The sequence below is a fragment of the Octopus bimaculoides genome, chromosome 1, assembly GCF_046866305.1.
Source record: "Octopus bimaculoides isolate indiv1 chromosome 1, ASM4686630v1, whole genome shotgun sequence".
NCBI lineage: Eukaryota > Metazoa > Mollusca > Cephalopoda > Octopoda > Octopodidae > Octopus > Octopus bimaculoides.
Genome location: NC_142928.1, coordinates 43,285,811 through 43,305,158, shown reverse-complemented (window position 1 = coordinate 43,305,158; position 19,348 = coordinate 43,285,811). Strand labels below are relative to the sequence as shown.

The 19,348-nt window shown below is 34.2% G+C and overlaps 2 long non-coding RNA genes across 2 annotated transcripts in view; one reads left to right on the top strand and one right to left on the bottom strand.

Moving 5' to 3' along the window:
* LOC149137535 (uncharacterized) overlaps positions 1-19,348 on the bottom strand; it is a 107,805-nt gene that overhangs the window by 27,932 nt on the left and 60,525 nt on the right. The gene's annotated exons all lie outside the window — the stretch shown is intronic.
* On the top strand, positions 447-1,838 carry LOC149137536 (uncharacterized). Its single transcript, XR_016238562.1, has 2 exons — positions 447-601; positions 1,106-1,838. It is a non-coding gene; the product is annotated as an uncharacterized LOC149137536 (long non-coding RNA).

Genomic DNA, 19,348 nt, shown 5'->3' with positions numbered 1-19,348 from the left:
ACATAAAATCTATGAAATATTGGACAAAGAATTAAAATCGGTTACGTTTAAGAAACGAAGGTGGGAGAAAGACTATGCATGTTTCATGGCCACATAACAGTGGGAAATATCTGCTCAATCTACAATGAATCGAACAAGATAAATACCACCCAATATGAGGACACTCTTCAGGAACGGTAATTTCAAAAACCGTATCTTAAATTTAAAAATGCATAAAATAAGTATAAAAATCTGTCCGTTTAAGCAACATTTAGTACAAAAGAAATTGTCAAGGTTTTATAATAACCCACATCAAATAGTAATAAATATCTGTCAAATTTAAGGCATAAAACGTCAATTGGGGAGATAATATCTGTAGATAAGGAAAAGGAAACATATATATCGAAAGTGTGATTAGCTACTAAAGGGAAAAAGCCACATCATTTAACTTAATGAGGAAACTTGGTTCACTGAGGTACTATCCAAAGCAAAGAAATATATATACTATGTGTATCACGTGATCACAAATGTCAAACTGACGTTTAGAACTAAAACACGTGGGATACGAGACAGCATGGCGTGGAAGGAGAAAAGGGAAGAAAAACTAAGAAGAAACGATAAGGTAAGTGCGTAGAACGATATTATGCTGCTATGTAAAAGAGTAGAAGAAAAAATAGTGAAATAAGTGATGGGAGCAAACATGTAAAAGTAATATACAATAACTAAAAATGACAAAAAGTAAGGACGGTAGTATTACGGTGGACTTATAAAGCGTCTCCAAGGTAGAAAGTTGATATTATCTCAAACTATGTGTAATCAAGACCTACGTATTAGCAAGACTAATTACTGCTGAAGGTTTAAACAATAAGTATAAAAAGACTAAGGTTAGTGTATAACTATTAGCAGAGTATTAAACACAAGGCTATCGCAGCTCACTACCTGAACTTATATCCTATTACGATACACATAGTATATATTTCTTTGCTTTGGATAGTACCTCAGTTAACCAAGTTTCCTTGTTAAGTTAAGTGATATGGGTTTTTTTTTTCCTTATATTCTTGCACGTTTTTTCCCTTTACTAGCTAATTACACTTTCGTTATATATGTTTCCTTTTCCTTACTACAGATATTATCATTTTCCCCACTTTGCACATCAAACTTGGATTGATCAAGCAATTCATCAAAGTTCTTGACTAAAATGGGTAGTGCTTCGAGTATGTCTGCAGTGTATTTCCAGACTTGATGATTGAAAAACTTAGAGCAGGGATTTTTGATGGACCACAGATCCATAAGCTCTTGAAGAACACAAATTTCATGAAACCAATGAGAAAAAATGAAGCATCAGCTTGGCTAGCCTTTGCAGAAGTAGTGCAAAATTTCCATGAGAAACACAAAATGAAAACTATAAGCACCTTGTTACAAATTTGATATCAATTTTTCGTGATATTAGCTCAAATATGAGCATCAAAATGCATTATCTTTTTAGCCATCTTGATCGTTTTCCTGAAAATCTCGGAGATGTCAGTGATGAACAAGACAAAAGATTCCATCGGGACATCAAGGAGATGGAAACTCAGTACCAAGGATGCTGGAATGCTGTGATGATGGCAGACTATTGCTGGTGTTTAAAATGAGATGCTCCTGTTGCTCAAAATTCACGGTGCACAAAGAAGCATGAATTTATTCCTTGGATTTTCTGCCAAAAATCTTTGCCAACGTTTGTTTTCAATTTGGAATTTTTATTTGTACTTTGTTTTGCTTTGTGTTACACTCTATTGATTCATATTATATGCCACTTCTATGAATAAAATACTTGCGCTCTCAGGTCTAGTCAGAAAACTATATCTGGTAAAGAAAAACTGAAGTTATCTTTGAATTTAGCAGACAAAATCACTTAAAAAGTTTTTTGTTGCCCAGTGTGGTATATATATATTACTTCGAGAATGCTTTTTCTTAAGTTAGCCAGCCTGCTGGGATCCAACATTTTGTTTAGTTGAAGGCTGATCTTCAGGCATAGTTTACACCAAAGGATTGTTGAAGTTTCATTTAGTGGGTAGAATGTGATAGTGAAGTATGCAGGCAGAATAGAAACATATTTTTCTAGTGTCCGTTTTTGCCTATTCTGAGTGACCTGATGATTAAGGACTGGCTCACTAAATTGTGACCATTTTCAACAAGTACCAATATTCAGATTTGTATGCTCTATTTTCATACTTCATCAACTTTAAAATACTAACACATCACTTTCTTTTTCTCCAGATATAATGTATTTAATGTTTTCCCATTTTCCAAGCCATGTCATATGAGGGTGATTTGCTTGCCATTTCTAAAATATGGGAAGAACCAGTTAAAGCATTCTTATTAGTGGTACTTTAATATTAGTGGTTTTGCTCAGTATGAAGCCAACAGACTCAATATAATGATGTCAACGCTGATGATGGAATAGAATTGCTTTGATCAGGGAATTTTTGATAAAAAAAAACACATCAAAAAGAGAGTTATAAGGAGAGAAACAGACGTACAGACACACAGAAGAGAGAATAGTACATGTAACTTTATAAATGTGTGTATATAATAAATAATACACACACACACATGTATCTGTATGTATATATATATATATATATATATATATATATATATATATATATATATATATATATATATATATATACTCTCTTTTTACTCTTTTACTTGTTTCAGTCATTTGACTGTGGCCATGCTGGAGCACCGCCTTTTAGTCAAGCTAATCGACCCCAGGACTTATTCTTTGTAAGCCTAGTACTTATTCTATCAGTTGGGGGGACAAACACAGACACACAAACATATACACACACATACATATATATATACATATATACGACAGGCTGCTTTCAGTTTCCATCTACCAAATCCACTCACAAGGCTTTGGTCGGCCCGAGGCTATAGTAGAAGACACTTGCCCAAGGTGCCACGCAGTGGGACTGAACCTGGAACCATGTGGTTGGTAAGCAAGAGCAATGTCAACCTTCCTCCTTCACCAAAAGCCAATCATATAAGATTGGACAATGAAAAGGTGATTATACTGGTCGTGCTCCAGCATGACTACAGCCTTAGGGCTGAAAAGCATAAAAGAATAAAAGACTATATATATATATATATATATATATATTCATGTATATATACAACTTTGTATTATATGTGTGTATACACACATATATATGTATTTGTATATATACATGTATATGTAGAAAGATATATATATATATATATATATATATATATATATATGTGTGTGTATAGAGAAAGAGAGAAGGGAGAGAAAGAGATCTTCCCAAGAGATAATTAGGAGATTAGAAATGTGTAGTGAAATTGATGTTGTTTCTTGTGACATGATAACTTGGGGAGACATTGATGGATGGCATTTTCTGGCCAGAGGCACACCTATTGATGGTGTCATGAAGAATAATCACATACTAAATACTCTGTTGAATACTGAGCAGTGCAAGTGTGTGTATATATATGTGTGTGTGTATCTATGTTTCATGTTTCTGTGTGTCATACTCTCTGCTTTGTGTGTGTATGTGATTATACACACGCAATTGCATGTTTCTTGAAGCATAACTACATATGCATGTGTGTGTGTGTTTATGTGTGTTTATATGTTTGTATGGTCATGTCTGTGAATGTGTGTGCAAGTTATTAAGTTTGTAGAGCTGTGTATATGTCTCGGTATATTTTTTGTAAGATAGCCTCTCATCTCCCATGTTAGTGCATATATGTCTGTATGTCAGCCTAGTTACATGTAACTAGGTATGTTTGTATTATTATGTGTTGTTTCAATTTCTAAACACTTGTCTTTCAGCTTCTGTTTGTATATGAATGTGAATGTTTTCTTATCTAGATGTCAATCCATTCCATGTAATTGCATAGCCTCAATAACAGAAATTATTATACACTTAATTGAAGTATGCAACAAATAGAATCTGCTGAGTAGGTGACAAAATTTCGAGATTTTGATATACCTCAGTAAAATAAAGTATTGCATTATCTTACTCATGTATGGACATGATAAAAGGATTTTCTCTGTATTGACACTATTGTTTTATATTCACACCAGTTTGCATCGATTTAGATTATTTTGCAAATAGGTTTATTTATATTCTAACAACATGGCTATTTTTGCATCAGACAAGAAAACATTTGCAAAGGCTCATCTGAGTACGCTTCTAATGAGGCTTAGTAAAACTGGTTATGTTTTTATTTAGAATTATTGGTATAACAAACTTAATCGCATATGGGATTTTTCAGTTCATTTTAGTTTTCTTGAATTACCCAAGATCAGCAACATTCATCAATAATGTCCATAACTTTTACACATTTTGAGTCACATGAAAATAACAACAAAGGCTTAATTTAATTGGGTCAATCACACGCTAATGTAGTCATTAACTGAAACAAGATAATACCATCTATTCACTACTTGATCCGCAACTATCTTTTTTGTAGTTTCCAATTACAATGGAGATTGATTTATTTCATTAAGGAATATAGTTCACAAATAAAATTAAGTGAAATTAGATCAGAATTTGAATGTTGATTCATTGAAACAGTAAGAGAAATGTGAATACATATGACAATTTTGGCATCAGTTGTTTATCATAAATTTCTGACTTCTCTCATTTTAACTGACCATGAAATGGAAATTCACAGATTTGAATCAAATGTCCAGTTTTATGTTACATTTCTATTTTTTTTTTTTATCTTTAGATTTTGTTTTTACTAACATTTGGAACAAATACATGTAATTAGACAAAATTGATTTTATTTGCACATGCAATTAACCCATCAATTTTACATATGATAGATTTGATATTAAACAGTTTAGTGTTTTGAAAATTATTCAAATTAATTCATTTATGTTATCTGGTTTGAAGTTACACTATAGAGCTTGTATTTCAATCTCTGTTTCTTTGCTTCTGTACATGAATCACTGGAAAGTCAAACAGACATCAATGAAGATGTTAGTCTCTAATGTTAGTACATACCTACATCCATCCTTACATACATACATACAAATTGTGTTGTAAGAATGAAGAAGAAATGCTTAATACATGCTGGAAAGTAAATAGCTTATTGAAATTTAAGTAATAAGATAGAAATTCAGTTGCAATAGGCTAGACAGGTAGATAGATGCACATACACGCATATGCGCACTCACATGCACACACATACAAACATGCAAACACAATTTACACAAGCACTTTCAAATGTATTATTTTTTTATTCTTTTACTTGTTTCAGTCATTTGACAGTGGCCATGCCGGAGCACCACCTTTAGTCAAACAAATCGCCCCCACAACTTATTCTATGTAAGCCTAGTACTTATTCTATCAGTCTCTTTGGCCAAACCACTAAGTTACAGGAACGTAAACGCACCAACACCGGTTGTCAAGCAATGGTGGAGGGGACAAACACCAGTACACAAACACACACACACACACACATATGGCAGGCTTCTTTCAGTTTCTGTCTACCAAATCCACTCAAGGCTTTGGTCAGCTTGAAGCTATAGTAGAAGACTCTTGTCCGAAGTGCCATTCAGTGGGACTGAACTTGGAACTATGTGGTTGGGAAGCAAGCTTCTTACCACACAGCCACTCCTGTGCCTATATGCATGTATTTAATATATGTTTGTATGTGTTAAATGTATGAACAACAATAAATATCAAATTGACTAACTCATTAGAAAGTGTTTATCCCCTAACCTAAGATCTTACCTACACAAGTTTCTACATTCAAACAGGTGGGGTGTGAACAATAGGAGATTCTGATAGTGTCTCTTGATGGGGTTACAGTCAAGCATGTAACTAATCCTCTCCTTAATGCTTTAGTGTTCAGATAACTCTGCTAAATATAATGCTTATTTATTTATATCATTTTGAATTAACCATACCTTATCTCATAGCTTTGAGATTTCAATGATGTGATTGTTTATTTTTAGAATGTCTTTGTAGGGTAGTTGTGGGAGGCTAAATATGGCCAGTTTTAATGTAAAACAAGTAGACTATTTGAGCTGGATATGGCCAGTTTAAATGCTAAATCTCATTGTAATATAGAGCTGCAATGTCAAGAACTAATTAACTGGAAAACAAGTCAGAGATTCTTCTGCCAATTCTCTTCAACCAGGTGCCTGAATGTTATGACTGGATGACAGGAATCTGTATTGATGTATGTCTGCCGATTGTTTCACTTCTTAAAGGACTTATAAGCAGTAGATTCTAAGTTGAAGGTCATGTCAAGGAGATCAACTGCCATCAAGTTGGTTTTTGATGTGACCTTCACCTCAAAAGAATTCTGGGTACAGATTAGGTCACTCCTAGGTCTACCAAATGTGAAGCCATTAGCCTCTCTTATTATTGTCAAAGTATTGTCTCTGTACAAAAGATAGCTGAGGGAATTTCATATTAAGAAAAATCCAAGATAAAAAATGACAATGAGGTTACACATATCAACATTGTTAAACACTTATTTAGAAATCTCTGAGACTCAAGGTCACAGTAGAAACCAACCTGAAGATTGGCAGAATAGCATAGGCTCATCACCATGCTTTTCATAGTAGCCCTTCTGTCAAGAGTTGCCATAGGTTATCACCAAACTAATGTGAAAAACCTTTTGATAAAATGGGCTAAAATGGATTTATAATACTGTATAGCATATATATATATATATATATATATATATTATTACAAATTTGGGATTTTGCCAATAGAACCACAACTCCTATTTCAGGATAACCTTATTGTATGGGATACACATAGAAAGTTATATCCAATAATAATAAAATAATATAAGCATTTAAAAAACCTGCTATAAAATACAATAAAATTATTTTAAAAAATATTTTTTAAATATATATAACTTACCTATTGTTAGTCTGTGGGGAAAGAAGATATTTTTAATCAATACTACACTTATTTCTGCACTAGTGAGGTGTTTATTAAAGCTATACCTAATACATAAATCCACCAGTGCGTTCTCAGGCTATTTATCTTATTGTTATTATCATTAACGGATCAAAGTTAAAAATACATAAGTCATATTAAATAGAAAAATAAGAATAAAAATATATAAATTACAAATTATTAATTCCCGTAATGATTATATAGATAGGTTGTAAGATTTGATGTGTTTATAATATAGCCGTTGAAGGTTTCTTTAGGTTTAGTATTTCCTACATATATATTGGTATTGTAATTTGAGATGTTTAATTTTTTAAAACATGACTGTGTGGAAAGAAGTTTGCTTCCCAAAGAAGTTTACTTTACATGGTTCCGGATTCAGTCCCACTGTGTGTCAACTTGGGCAAGTGTCCACTAATATAGCATTGAACTGACCAAAGCTTTTTTAGTGGATTTGACAGACAGATTTAATAGAAGAAACCCATCATGTATGTGCATGTTTATGTATCTGTAAGTATGTATGTATGTATGGTCATGATCACAATCTTGTATCCACTTTTGCATGCTAGCATGAATGGATTGGATGGAGTTTATAGAGTCAGATTTTCTTTGGACTGTTTCCAAGAAAGGCATTATTTTCCCATGGGTAATCATGTCTTAGAAGAATATCGGAACTGAATGACACTGCTCATATGACTGTGATATTGATTTACAACTATCATGTGATGTCAAAACAAGGAGACCCAAATGTACACAGAGGAACAGTCACACACACATTCATACAAACACACACACATATATGTATGTATGTATGTATGTATGTATATATATGTCATTGGCACATGGTGTAGCAGTTAAGGGTGTTGCACTCATGATCGCATGATCATGATTTCAGTTCCAGGAACGTGTGGTGTGTTGCGTTATTGAACAAAACCTGTCATCACACATTGCCCTGCAATCACTTCACCACCTGACTCATGATACACCATGCAGCAGTTCAGGCAATGTTAATTTGATGTATAGTAAAAATATTTGATCACTATAAACAAATCCTTTGTGCAGGATTTTCAGCTAGAAATTGCAAACTGTCTTTCTCAGACTATGAGACACTGCCATCATATATATATAAAATTAATCAAAGGACATACAAAGTATGTCTATCTGCTGGAAATAATAGTCAAAACTCTTATGTAAATCGCCAAAATAGACTGATAATAACTACAGAAAGCAACCATCCGAAGGCAAAGGGCTAAGACACTCTCTCAGCATACATTCAAGTTTTTGGACTTACGTGGACTGGCACTTATAGCCTCAGCTTCCTCAGCATGCATTAATTTTTCAGCTATTTAATGCTGTTTTGGGGCTTGCAACTGCCTATATAATTGATTCTGTTATTATCATTTTTAAATCGTTACACTAGATAATAATAGAGTCAAGGATATCTTCACAAGTATTTTCTCCTGAATTACTTACTATATATATATATATATATATATATATATATATATATATATATATATATATATATATATATATATATATATATATATATATATGCACACGCCCAGAGACATGGTGAGGCTGTGTGATAAGAAGCTTGCTTTCCAACCACATGGTTCCAAGTTCAGTCCCACTGCAGGGCATACTGGGAAAGTGTCTTCTACTATAGCCTCAAGCCGACCAAAGACTTGTAAGTGGATTTAGCAGACAGAAACTGAAAGTAACCTGTTATGTATGTATGTATGTATGTATATATATATATATATATATATATATATATATATATATATATGCATGCATGTGTGTATGTATTTGTGTGATTGAGTTTGTCCCCCCCCCCTCATCGCTGATAATAACTACCGATGTTGGTGTGTTTACTTCCCTGTAACCTAGCAGTTTGGATGCTAAATTTTAAATTTCAAATTTAATGTTTAATTATAACTTATATATATATATGTGTGTGTGTGTGTGTGTGTGTGTATTCTTTTATTCTTTAACTTGTATTAGTCATTTGGCTGCAGCCATACTGGGGCACTGCCTTGAAGAGATTTTAGTTGACTAAGTCAACCCCTATACTTGTTTTAATGCCGGGTGCTTATTCTAAAACACACATACATAGATACATATATACATACATATGTACGTAAGTACATACATGCATACATATGCACATAGACACATATACACATACATACATATATAGATAGACAAAGATATTGTTGGCACTTCGTCGTTTACAACGTCGAGGGTTTCAGTTGATCCGATCAACAGAACAGCCTGCTCGTGAAATTAACGTGCAAGTGGCTGAGCACTCCACAGACATGTGTACCCTTAACGTAATTCTCTGGGATATTCAGCGTGCCATAGTGTGACAAGGCTGACCCTTTGAATTACAGGCACAAGAGAAACAGAAGGTAAGAGTGAGAGAAAGTTGTGGTGAAAGAGTACAGCAGAGTTCGCCACCATCCCCTGCCGGAGCCTCATGGAGCTTTAGGTGTTTTCACTCAATAAACACTCACAACACCCAGTCTGGGTATCGAAACCGCAATCCTATGACCGTGAGTCCGCTGCCCTAACTACTGGGCCGCCATTGCGCCTCCACCAGACAAAGCTATAGATATATATAAATATACATGTGTGTGTGTGTGTGTGTTTACAACAGGTTTCTTTCAGTTTTTGTCTTCCAAATCCACTCACAAGGCTTGGGCAGCTTAAGGCTATAGTAGAAGTCACTTACCCAAGGTGCCATGCAGTGGGATTGAACCTGAAACCATTCAGTTCAAAGCAAGTTTCTTACTGCACAGTCATGCCAAAATATATATGTTTGTCTGTGTGTGTGTGTGTGTAGGGCAGCAAGCTGGCAGAATCATTAGCAGACTGGGCAAAATGCTTAGTGGTATTTTGTCTGCTGTTACATTCTGAGTTTAAATTATGGTGAGCTCCACTTTGCCTTTTATCCTTTTGGGGTTGATTAAATAAGCAGCAGTTACGTACTGGGGTCGATGTAATCAACTTAATCCCTTTGTCTGTCCTTGTTTGTCTCCTTTATGTTCAGCCCCCTGTGGGTAATAAAGAAATAAATAACTATATATGTATATGTATATACAAGAGTTAAAGAATGGAGAAGATAAGATCTGGGCTATATATGTTTCATAGAGAGTGGAACCTCAGAAGTCGTAAATATCCAACCAATGTGTATACCACAGGATACTGTTTAGACCAAGGATAACTTGATTAAATGAAAATTTACATTGTCGCAAGAAGGTACTAGTTAACACATGGAAGATTCAATCAGTTTATCATACGTCAATACAAAAAAAAAAAAAAAAATCCACAATCTTCTGTCCCAATAAACCACTATTTTGCCTGAAGTTGTTTTTAATATTTACTACAGATTGCTTGAGGGGAACTTTCTTCCTACACCTCGATCCTTGGATCTTATATTTATATATCACTTGTTCCTAATCTAGTGAACACTAACTGTGTGGAAGACATGGAAATGGAGAAAATGAAATTAAACTTGTTGCTTAAGAATATCCTACTTACTACACGTTCTGACTGAATCTTCCAATATGTTAACATGTACCTCCTTGTGACATTATAAACTTCCATTTAATCAAGATAACCTTGGCCTGAAGAGTAGCCTGTGGTATACACCTCACTTGGATGTTTACCACTTCTGAAGTTCTGCTGACTATGAAACATATGTAACCCAGATCTTATTTTTTCCATTCTTTAACTCTTGTATTCTTATTCACACACCTGGCAACCCTGGTTGCCTACCATGAAATATAAAAAGAACTTTTCCAGTTCATTGTACTTCGATATCAAAAAAAATCCACAACTTTCCATCTCAATAGACCACTATTGTCCCTGAAAGTTGTTTTTCTATATTTACTATGGATTGATTGAAACTAACTTTCTTCCCACACCTCAATCCCTGGTTCTTATATATATATACACAATGACCAGAACTGTTATAAAGACATTTGCTCAATTGTACCAACCAGTATGTTGGTGCATTGTCACTGGTAATCATGACATTGGTAAGCAAACTTCTTAAACACATGGTGATAAATGGGCAACCAGCTATAGAAGATCAAATGATATGTATTGGAGCCATGCAAGCATGAAAATGTGAATGTTAAAGAGGATATACATACATATATATATATATATATATATATATATATATATATATATTTATATGCACACAATTGTCTAGAGATATTTGTGTATATATTCTATACACACACACACATATATATTTACACACAAATAGCCTTGCACTAGGCAGGGAGCTGTAATTCTTTTAATTTCTACTGATATATATATATGTGTGTGTACAATCGTATTTGTGTGTGCATGAGTTTTTGTTTCTGTATTTTTGTTCAGATGTAACAGAATACAAAAGCAAAGAATTTCAATGCACTTGGTGCACTATCATTTCTACATTGGCACTACAGAACACTGAATCATACTCATGTATCACTTACACGAAATTGTCATTTTAACAAAAACAGAAGGAAAAAATGTTCTAATATTAGTGGAACTAACAATCATGGAAAATGTTGAAAACAAAGAATGTGAACACTCTATGACAATGAGACAGTGATGAATCAGAAAATTACCCCTGAAATGTAGCCATCAAATAAAGAAATAAATGAATAAAATGTCTTCTAGATAACATGTTGATAATGCAGCAGGGTCTGACTAAATGATTGGTGATTGATGATTAACTTAAAAGCAACAAAAATATGAATATTAAAAATAATGTTTACCTTTTAGTTAGAAAATATATTATATACTGTTTGTTTTGTTTTGTTTTTTTTCTCTTTGTGTGTATTAAAGTGAAAGAACTCTCCTACAAACCAGACATATTTATCACCAATAGATGTAAAACAAATCCCTTGAATGAAATTTTGCATATTTTATTAGACAGCTTGTTTACTAGAGTATACATCGCGATCATTGCAATGCATGGAGTAATAGATAAGTATGTGTCATCTCAAGAACTACAATATAAAGGAGCACATGATGATGACATTATAGTGCAACAAGGAAAAAAAAGGATAAAAGAAGGGATGGAATCTACACTTCATCAATGTTATTTCAAGGCTTTTATAAATGTTCTCAAATCAAAAAGTGAGATAATGCAATGCTACTGAAAACAATATTCAGATGCAACTTGCACCAAGCATAGAATAGTTGACTAACATTAACAAATATTCAGTGATGCAAACAATTCCAAACATTCAGTAACATAGAACTTTGGGTAATGAAATAAGAAATCAAGTATATCATAAAGAATGAATATGATAGTTCATTTATGAATGCTGTAAATAGGCAAAATTATGGTAGTTTTATTAATAACGGTCACTGTGATAGCTCTGATAGTAATCAATAATATTAACGTTGCCTTTTAGATGTTACTGACATCAACAGGTTTCTTGGTACTTAGTAGTGTCATGTTTCATATTTCAACAGTGATAAATCATTTTGCCTTTGTTGTTAAAAGGGTTTTATCAATTTCTGTTGGGTATGAACAGGGAACTGACAATATTATATTAATAACAGCTTATGAACCCACTAAGTACAGGCTACAGTAACTCCTATGGAAAACAAGCAGTTTTCTAGTAAATGTTCTTTTAAATACTAATGTAGACTAAGGGATATTATAAGTAATGTGCTCAGAGAACTAAATAAAATATATTTCAATACTAGTGATATAACCAAGCTAAACGGTTACATACAACAATACAAAACACAGAGTTAAAGAAGCAACGTTTCCTAACAAAAGATAGAAGTTACCAAAATAGAATAGATAAGTAGAAGGATAAATTGAATTATAGTACAGATATTCAACATAGCAAGCCAAGTAAAATAAAATAGATGACAACAGATAACCCTTCTACAAAAACAACAAAAATACATATCTTATGATGATGCATAAAGAATGAATAAAAATGGCTGCTAACACTTGACTTTTGAAAATGAAAAATATTTCCTTTGAATAATAAATTAAATATAAATAGTTTTATTTAGAGACAGTTCACTGAGAACCTTGCCTTAAAAAAATAACCACAGAGTTATATAGGACAGTCTACTGCAACAACATATCGGTATATAAAATACCTGCTAAAGAACTAAATCCGTTTTGGAAATATATTTTTGAAAATTATCATAATTGCTGATTAAATGAAACTGAAAATAAAAACAATAGGATATAAATCTCCCCAAAGTATTGCAATATCTGATGTGAAGTTTGCCTTTGACATATTCAGACATTGGAAGTGTTATCGAATTGACAGTATTCAATATTTTGACATACTGTACTGCCAGACTACGTTCACATTGAACACCCTCCTGAACAATCCAGACCAAATATTTAAATGGTCATTTACTGACAGGTTGACAACAAACTCCAAAAACATATAACACTAAATCGTCCAGTAATTTATGCAATCTGTCAGTCATTTATAAACCTGCTCCACAAAATATTATTCAACAGAATAAATATACATTTTAGAAAATGTAGTGCAAAAATGTGTATTCCCAGCTCCTTATTAACAAAATGGTAGTGACGGTGCCTAGATATACAAAGGTAAAAATAGCTGTCGCATTGCTGGTTTAGACTCATATGACTGGCTAATCAATATGGTGAGACTATCTGAATTTTATGGAATTATATTGAAATTCTTTAAAACGTCATTGGAGTGGCAGACAATCCTAATAGGCACGTACATCAGAGAAATGTCTCTAGGTATATTCCTAAGGGACAGTGTATGTGTGTTTGTACATATATGTGTTTGTGTATTGTATGTGCCTCTTTGTGCATATGCACAACAATTATTTATGTTGCCACCCACCTTTCCAACTCACAAAATGCTTGCAGTACACCAATTTTATTCAAAGCATTAGGATTTCATTGTTTTAGACTTCAAACAAGTGAAGTCTGAACTTAAAATAGTAGCAAAAGTTAAAATGCTGATGTCATGTATACCAACTGTATTAGCCAACCACAAAACAAAGAAGTGACAATCACATCTAACTGCATGAAGTAGAAATTTTAAAGAGGACTATTATCAACCTCCATACACACACCATTTATTCATTTGCTTTGCAGTAATCAATAAACAAACCTGTTGAACAAAACCAACATAGAGTATAGAGATGCTACAGTCAAACTATAAACCAAATCTCCTATTTGGATGCTTGAAAATATTTACAAAGGATAATCCCAAACTGGTAAGTCTGCTAAGAAATTGAGCATAATTCCAAACAAGACATAAGAATTAGTATAGAATGGACATATGTATCAAAGCTACAATGAAAAGAAGGAAATAAATTATAAGCGAGGATATTAATAGACTTCTGAGACACCAGAATCATGAAATCAGACTAGAATGACCCATACAAATACTGAGATGACAAAACTGATAATATATGATGCACAGAAATAAAGAAGGAAATTAGAAAAGTGTATTATAACAGAGTCAGGCTAATATCAAAAATCAAAGTCAATGCTAGAAATAAGATAAGATATAAATATGCTAATACAGTTCTATATTTAAGAGATGAGGAATTATGGCGTAGTGGTTAAGAGCGCGGGCTACTAACCCCAAGGTTCTGAGTTTGATTCATGGCAGCGACCTGATTAATAATAGTAATAATAATATAATAATAGTAACATCGTTAGGAATGAGAACCCAGGTTCGAAATTTCCCCAAGACACCTGACGAAGGCTGGAGGGTATATCAGCCGAAACGTTGTGTTAACAACAAACAAGATGAGGACAAATATCCGTCAAATGTAAATAATGTAAATAATATAAATATGCTAGCCATTCCAGTTATAAATTACAACTTGAATATAATAAATTGGAAGTTAAGTGAATTGAAAAGCTTGAACAAAAATACTAGGAAGCATCTGGCAGGGTTTTGAAGGTATTATTCCAAAGCTGATACGGATAGGATATATTTACTATACAGACAAGGAAGGAAAGGCTCATATAGATAGAGGCCTACTATATGACAACAGTGGAGCAGTAGAATAAGAAAAAATACTGAAAATAAAGCAAATGGAAGCTGATGAGCATAATAAGGAAGAGTGAAAAAATCCCTTTTCACACTCTATGTAAGGAAACAACAAAGTACAACCAGGTACCCAACTGAAGTAGCAAATTTAAATTAGAACAAAACACATGAAAGGGTTAGGAAAACAAAAAAAGCAAAATCCAAGATAGTTTGGAAAAGTCTTTGGAAAAATGGATAGCAGAACTATTCTATGTCCAAAATCTTGAACAAACCACACACCACATACTCCCAATATCTATTTAACACTAAAACATATAACAGTAGTTCTGCTAACACAATATATACAAAATGTATTTACCATGCAACAAACATAGCACATACTTTATACAGGGGAAAACATGACATTAAGACCAGAAACAATGAGCCAGATACTATAGCAAAATAAAATTAATGTAATATAAGATGTTTGTACACCCACAAAACACAGAGATGTTCATCTGTAGTAGAATGTAATAGATACTCACATGAAACTGACAAAAACAAGATTATAATAGCATAAACATCCAGACCTGGATATACATAATAGGAGGAGAATAAATTAATTATTGTATATGGATGATATCAAGTTGTACATTGCATATGGTTAACAAGCAGAAATAATGTTACAGTCTACAGGAATTTACTAGAGAAATTCATATGAGATTCAGTTTAGCAAAATGTGTTAAGTCAACCTTGAAGAGAGTGAAATAAATTAAGAATATTAATATCATGTTAGTTAAAGAAACACAGATAGAAGAATTAAACCAAATGTAGACTTACAAATACTTAGTAATCAATGAACTAGATGGAGTACAATACATTTAATGTAATAAAATGTTAAGAATGAATATTATAGACACATTAGATTAATACTTAAAATGGGTTAAATACAAGGAAGACTGAGGTAACAGTCATTAATTGTCTAGCTTTCCTAGTAATAAATTATAATATTTTCGACTGAATTCATTTCAACCAACAGAGAAAAGAAACATCATCATCGTTATTACCATCTTTGAGCCTCCATGTTATATGCTGGTATAAATTAAACAGTTTGACAATACCCAATGGGTCCAGGGCCTGCATCATACTCTCATGTCTGATTTTGCATGGTTTCTATGGCAGAATGCCGTTTCTAATGCCAACCACTTTATAGAGTATACTTTTTTTTTTAGGGATGTTACCATATAGCTCACAAGACTAAGACATCTTTCAGCTGAGTGGAGTGAGAAGAGAGAGGAAGTATAACTTTATGCAAGGAGATGAGCGGTTAAAGCGTGAAAGAAAGTGTCATAAGAGAAAAGATTTTTACATGGCTACTCAGAAAATAATTTTGACATTTAGAATACAGCATCTAAAAATAATAAAGCATAATGTAAAATTAATGCAAATAGTTATAAAACAAAAACAACAGAAAAGCTGTATTCAGTCATTACATTGCAGAATATGTGAACATTTGAGAACAAACAACCATATTTTATCTGGTAGCCCAGCTGCAGTCAAGAAAGCTTACATCTAAAGAACAATCAAGTTAAGGTTTTATATACTGGAAATTATGCCAGCATTATGAAATCAAACAGAAAATAAGTGAGATGAAATAAAGGGGCCAGAAATGAAAAGTGATCATAACCTTCCATATGTCAAACAACACAGCTGGGAGATCAAGATTAATCAGTTGATATTGTTATTAAGGTATATCAGGCAAGAAAGTTGTTTCCTAATAAAAGTAACAGTTGCAACAGACGATAATGTATTGCATAAAAAGACTGAGAAATTATCTAAATATAAATGTTCAGAAATAGAGATAACCAAAATGCATTGACTGGAAACAGAAATATTACCAATAATAATAGACACTCATGAACGAATCAGAAACATGCAGACAATTACATAACCAAAATAAGCATTTCGCATAACAAGCATTACACATAACCAAAGTGCAATAAACTGCACTCATTAGTGCATCAAAAGAATGCAAATAAATTAAGACTAATGAATGATAATAATAATAATAATAATAATAATAATAATAATAATAATAATAATAATAATAATAATAATAATAATAACAACAACAACAGCAACAACATTAGTTTTTTTCTTTACTGGTCACAAGGGCACATATATTCAATATGAAACATCAAACTGAAAGTGTTACAAAATGCTAAAATATCTAGGGATGTGTTTGTGTATGTGAGTTTCTGTGTGTGTGTGTATATATATATATATGTGTGTGTGTGTGTGTGTATGTATATCATCATCATCATCGATTAATGTTTGCTTTCCATACTGGTATGGGTTGGATGGTTTGACTGAGGACTGGCAAGCCAGAAGGCTGTACCAGGTTCCAATCTGATCTGGCAATGTTTCTACAACTGAATGCCCTTCCTAATGCCAACCACTCCAAGAGTGTATTGGGTGCTTTTTATGCGCCACTGGCATGAGAGCCAGTCAGATGGTACTGGCATCGATCATGCTTGGATGGTGTTTTTACATGCCACTGGCATGGTGCCAGTCAAGCAGTACTGGCATTGACCACAACAATGACTTCATTTAACTCAACAGGTCTTTGCAAACACAGTTTTTTGCCCAATGATTAAAGAGTACTCATAAATGGATACTGCACTGGCATAGGCCACGGTTACAGTCTCACTTGGCTTGCCATGTCTTCTCAAGCGCAGTATATCTCCAAAGGTCTCTGTCACTCGTTATTGCTTCCCTGAGGCCCAATGTTCGAAGGTCATGCTTCACCACCTCATCTCAGGTCTTCCTGGGACCACCTATTCCACAGTTTCCCCTCTACTGCTAGGGTGTGACATTTTTTCACACAGCTGTCCTCATCCATTCGCAACACATGACCATACCAGTGCAGTTGTCTCTCTTGCACACCACATCTGATGCTTCTTATGTCCAACTTTTCTATCAGGGCACTTACACTCTGTTGGGTATGAACATTGACATTTCACATCCAGCGAAACATACTAGCTTCATTTCTTGCAAGCTTACGCATGTCCTCGGCAGTCACAGCCCATGTTTCACTGCCATGTAGCATGGCTGTTCGTACACATGCATCATACAGTCTACCTTTTACTCTGAGTGAGAGGCCCTTTGTCACCAGCAGACGTAGGAGCTCTTTGAACTTTGCCCAGGCTATTCTTATTCTAACAGCTACACTCTCAGAGTATCTACCCCCACTACTGTCTTGGTCACCCAAGTAACGGAAGCTATGAACTACTTCTAGTTTTTCTCCCTGTAATGTGACAGAAGCTGCTTTCTGCACATTTTCGGTGTTTATTGCTACTGAGCATTTGCCACATGCAAAAACTTTCTTCCCAGTTAGCCTTCCTTTGATATTGCTGCAGCTCTTATGTGTCCATAGCTTACACTGGGTACACCTTATGGAGTTTCTACCTTCGCCTTTTCTACAGATCAAGCAGGGCCATCTAACTGAAGGGATTTGTGATTTGTCTGCCTTCCTACTTATTAAGACTTTGGCTTTTGCTAGATTGACTCTAAGGCCCTTCGAATCTAGACCTTGCTTCCACACCTGAAACCTCTCCTCTTGTTTTGATAGTGACTCAGCTATTAGAACAAAGTCATCAGCACAGAGGAGCTCCCAGGGGCATCCTGTCTTGAATTCCTCTGTTATTGCCTGGAGGACTATGATGAATAAGAGGGGGTTGAGGACTGATCCTTGGTGAACCCATGCCCCTACCAAGAATTGTTCACTATACTCATTGTTAACCCTCACCTTACTGACAGCATCCCTGTACAGCTCTCACTAACCACTCATCTATCCCTAGTTTCCGCATTGACTGCCAGATAAGGGATCGGGAGATCCTGTCAAAAGCTTTCTCCAGGCACAGCACAGGATCTGAAGTTTTTAAGTAAGGGATCTAGTTGATTACATTGACCCAGTGCTGAACTGGTACTTATTTCATCAACCTTGAAAGGATGAAAAGCAAGGTTGACATCAGAGGAATCTGAACTCAGAATGTACAGACAAAACCCTAAGCATTTTGACCAACATGCTAATGATTTTGCTAGCTCATCACTATATCATCATCATCATCATCATCATCGTTTAACATCCGTTTTCTATGCTGGCATGGGTTGGACGGTTCGACTGGGGTCCAGGAAGCCAGGAAGCTGCACCAGGCTCCAATCTGATCTGGTAGTGTTTCTAGAGCTAGATGCCCTTCCTAACACCAACCACTCCAAGAGTGTAGTGGGTGCCTTTTATGTGCCATTGGCATCGATCACATTTGGATGGTGCTTTTACGTGCCACCAGCACAGGAACCCGTCAGGGTGGCGCTGGCATCAGCCACGTTCGGATGGTGCTTCAATTTCTATTT